This window comes from Dermacentor silvarum, unplaced genomic scaffold, assembly GCF_013339745.2.
Source record: "Dermacentor silvarum isolate Dsil-2018 unplaced genomic scaffold, BIME_Dsil_1.4 Seq833, whole genome shotgun sequence".
In the NCBI taxonomy this organism is placed as follows: domain Eukaryota; kingdom Metazoa; phylum Arthropoda; class Arachnida; order Ixodida; family Ixodidae; genus Dermacentor; species Dermacentor silvarum.
Window position 1 is genome coordinate 16,092 of NW_023606846.1, and position 4,779 is coordinate 20,870.

The 4,779-nt window shown below is 45.8% G+C and overlaps 1 long non-coding RNA gene across 1 annotated transcript; it reads right to left on the reverse strand.

Moving 5' to 3' along the window:
- Positions 1–445: 445 nt before the first annotated feature.
- Positions 446–3,368, reverse strand: LOC125941991 (uncharacterized). Its single transcript, XR_007464722.1, has 2 exons — positions 3,199–3,368; positions 446–621 (listed from the first exon to the last, which is right to left on the reverse strand). It is a non-coding gene; the product is annotated as an uncharacterized LOC125941991 (long non-coding RNA).
- Between the last annotated feature and the right edge of the window lie 1,411 nt (positions 3,369–4,779).

A 4,779-nucleotide genomic window follows, 5' to 3' on the forward strand; every position in this document is an offset into this window, starting at 1 on the left:
CTTATGGCACGTTTGGACGTTACCTTAACTGAGTAAACGGCACAGATTGCATAATTGCTCAATACATTTGCACAGCTTCCTTCACCTTTAGTTTTGAATTAAAGCCAGCATTTCTCTTGTGACCATCTTTAAAGAGCTTGGAGTAATTTATACCTAACATAAAAGATGGGTGCGTTGTAGTGCTAGCATGCTGTCCTAGAGTATATTGTTGTATGGAAAATGTGCCGACACACAAGCCCGACAAATGCCACATCAAGCATTGGTGTTTGCTACTCCACCTGGTGTTTCAATTTTACAAAATGTGCACATTTTACCTGTGCACCAGTAAAAAGGGTCCAAAGCTCTTCCTGAAAACTTTCACAAGCACTTATCACAATCAATTCCCCATATAAGTGGTTTTGCTGAAGAGAACACAGGGATACAAGCATAATTAGACACTGAGGAATGTGGGTAGGAACACTTTATTTTCAGCACACATGTTTTTTTTTTTTTTTTGATGAACTGCTTCTATACTGGTGAAATCTGTGCTTTTAATAAAAGTACACCATGCTGCTTCACCACTCCATGCCAACTGCAAGTATCCTGTACCAGGAAGTCAAACCAAGACGTGGGATGTTCAGTCTGTCAAAAATAAAAACGAGTTTGAAACGTTGACGTGTGAAAAGTAAAGCACACTCAAGAAAAACAGCACAAGAACAAATCCAACGAATCAGAATTACATTTGAGAGCAAACATATAGTTTCTATGGCACAGTGAAGGAACCTTATTCCTCCGACTTTTTTTTTTTTTGTTGTTGTTGTTGTGAGAAAAGATGAAAGTGGACGTGTTCTATCCCATTTTGTGTATCTTTCACCTTTTCACATACAAAAAGATGTCTTAACGTGCCCAACTGTCTTTGCATATCCATTTCTCTGCTCTCACACCATAATACCTACAGTTAAAGGTTGTAGTAATGCTTAGCTTGAATGAACCAACACCAACTATGAGCACTGTGCTACTAAACATGGCAATGTAAGTCAAGTTCAAGCACAGCACATTCATGTGCTATATACGTGTGCTCTTGATTGTAGGTAAGATAAATAAAAGGAAGGACATGTTAATAAGAATGGTCCTTGATGTGCTATGCAGAAGTGCTCTGCTATTTGGACAGAAGTTAAGCGCAACCGCAATGAACAAGAAGACAACTTATTCAGCATTTCAAATCTAGGGACTCAATGTGCTGGAGATTTTTCTGAATTCATGGTAAAAAATCTAGATGCTAAAGACGACACATATATAAACAGGTCTCTGCTCAAACTGGTAATGCTATGTGTAGCTTAGTTTTACAAAATGTGCCCTACCACTGGTCTCCCAAGCTGAGGCTGCAGTCCAGTTGCAACTGCAAATCACTCAATTATGTCTAGGGCACACTTGAGCAAAATGCAGACAAAAATTACTGCACCACTGAGAATGTACCAGAGGCTTCAACAAAGCAGCTGACAGCCTGCATGGACTGGAGCAAGAGAAGCGCATTTTGGGTCTAGGTGTGCACAGCTTGCAGTTGCTCCATGGACGCTATTTAATATATTTACATATTTCACTTACTTGTTGGTTTCAGACAAGAAATATAATGTATTTTGTATCCTTTCCACTGTTAAATACTCAAACCCAGGATACCACAGGTCTGTTTCTGGCATCTGATTTCTTCTCAGAAAACTACCCCTCTAAAAAAATTTCACAGGTACTTAACCCCAACCTCTCTTGAGTAGAGCCTGGTTTTTTAACATGACAAGGTCACTAATTACACAGTGACTCCTTGCGATGTGATGTACGTAAGCACTTTAAAAGGAAAGGAAAATTTAATAGCAGTATGACAGGTACACAACAAAGCAAAGTGCCTGTTTTCACCCACGTATTCAATGTTTGCTTGTCTACTGGCGTTTACCCTACAAAAATGCAACAGGCGAAGCTGACTGCACTGTTTAAATCAGGGGACAGAAATGACATGTCAAATTATCGGCCGGTGTCAGTGCTCCCTGTCATTTCAAAAGGCTTAGAGAATGTTATCTGTAAAACAGTTGTGTCATCACCAAAAGCCAACAAAAGTTGTCGAAACGTCATCCTGGCGCAAAAATGAGCTTTGTTGAGACTAGAACGTTGAGACTGGTAGGGTTCGTCGCTGGCTGAAACCCTACACTCCCGATTCGCGTGACCCCTACCCACTATCGGTATGCTTCACCGCAATACACAAACTGCGGTGATATAACAGTGGTCGAACAGGCTGGTGCAAACGTTTCGACAAGAGAGCTTGCCTTAACCAGCTTTTCTTGGCAGTTTTCATATATATGAGTACACCTGCCAATACACTTATTACGCTCCTGGGCGCGCGTAATGTGATGGGCGAAGGCGAGTGCGCGCGTACATAGTTAAGGAACATATACATGTCCCGTGATAGCGGCCCCTTTTCACTTTTGGTATGCTTCACTGCAATAATTTTTGGGTAAGCTTCACCGCGTAACACGTCTACTGCGGCGAAGCTGACTTTAGAAAGCCGATTCATTCAACGCATCTTACGAGGCAGGTCCGCTTATCACGCTTGGCAACGTTTGAACACCACACTTACTACATTAATTTCTTTAGTTATTTTAATTGTATTGTCACCGTGATCCTGCAGCCCGCAGTAGCAGGCTGATACTGCGTCATAATCGTTCCAACTGCATCAGGACAGCGTGTAGCTGGTAAGCGTGCATGCAACAAGCACGGCGGCATTGGCTGTTGTTGGGAAACTTCCGAGACGCTCTTTCGCGCAGTAATGCCATTTGTCTTATTAAAAAGAATGCAGGTGGTGATTAAATGAAATGCAGCAAAGCTGTAGAAAAGCAGTAGCAAAGCTGTTCGACCATCTCGCGCAAAAACGCGATTCAACACGATCTGGCGGAACAGCTCACCATGCCAGGATTTTCTTGCGTCCTCGTTTTTTCACGCATCATTCACTGAACCACACTACTGGATGGTTCTGTACACGTACTAACGATCCTGACGGAGGATCAGCTTTATAGCTTTATATGGGATGCCACGGCCCATTCCACGGGCCGGCTGCAATTTGACGCGGCCACGAGGCAAAATATGCGCGCAAGATAACTGACGGCAACACATCAAGCAGCTGACAGCCCCAACCTTTTATTACATGCATATAGAGTGGAAAAATGGATTACTTACTCTGTAAGAAGGCACGGAATACGGACCGCTTCACAACGCGACCGGCCCCGAAAAACAGCCGCCATGAAAATAAACGGACGTGACATCATTGGTTATAGCGGACGTGACGTCATGGGTCGCACCAAACGTTTTGGGCACCTTTTGTTTGCTGCGACCGGGTCGCAGGAATGCCGGCCGAGCTGTGGTGCAGTGCGTGCGCAATGGTGGCTGCCGCATCGGTTTCTCCGCGGTCCGAGTCAGTAATGTTTGCGCAGCTATGATGGCAATAAGACGCACAGCGCTGCAGCAAACGCGGTGTCAAGAGGCCAGAGCATGATCATACTACACAAGAATAGCTTCACTGGTTGCTTCGATCTCGCAAACGACTCGCGGTGACAGCCTTTCCTAAGGTAGACAGCTAGCCAATATGGACCCGACCCTTTGAGGTAACATTCGAGTGACAGTGCAAGGGCTGCAGTTTCACGTATCCGTCACACTGTATGTAAGTCTATATTGCGGCATTCGGTGAGTGCTGTAAACACACCATGGGCTCATGATATGAATTACCGGTTTCTATTTTTTTTTTTTTTTTTTCCCAGCCGTGGACTGCTGCCGAAAGGTAATCTCCCAACAAACCAGCGAACCGTCGGCAGGCTAGGCAAATTAATATTGTCTCGATTTGACACTAATGGAGACGCGCACACGCAATTTTTCCCGCCTTTAAAGGGACACTAAAGAGAAACAGGAAGTTCGGCTGGAATAAAAGAGGGACCTTCAGGAACGCATGCCGTTTTTGTTGGGTGCGAAAATATGAGTTATTAGCGGAGAAATTCGGAAACAAAGACCAAATATCTCTTCCTCAATTTCTCTCACCCTAGATTTGGCGCTGAAGCAGTGTCGTCACAGATTGCATTGCTCTCAGCGAATCAGAATGCGCCATGAAACGTCACCGCTTGCGTAAACGCCCGAGGCGCTGGCCTGGATGCATCATGGCTGCATGCATGGTCGCTGCGTTTGCGTTCGCCGCGATGGATACCGTAGCTGCCACTGAACCTTGCAACGAAGAGCTCGCCAGGAAAGCAGGACTGCATTTCAGCGATATTCAGTGAAACGGAGCGCGAAATGATCCTCTGTGCTCGAGCGGTAGGTGTTTCCGCGTGCGATGGCGGTGAGCCGCCGGCCGCGCCGGCGGTATGCAGAGCTTCGTTTTCGTCGACGGGAGGCGAAGCGCCCGGTCCGCCAGGCGACGATATTCCCGACAGAACAAGCGTAGAAAGTTGTGCACGTACTCGGTATGGTTATTTCGTGGCTTTATTTAATGACATTCAGCACTCACCGAGCCGCCAGTTTGCTGCTGCATGGGCACCGGTAGGAGGTTTGATGAAGGCCGCATTGAAGGAACAGTTGCTCGAGAAAGGACTGGCCTCTGGGGCACGCCAAGATACTTTCCGAGGGTAAGATTATACATGTAATCCGAGGGCGAGAAATGCAGAGAGCACACCATCGGTTTCTCTGCCTCTTTTGCCGTTTTATCATCGGCAGAGCACTGAGCCATTGCGAACGCCGGGGAGCCGGGGCTCTCCGAGCGACGCCACATGAAAG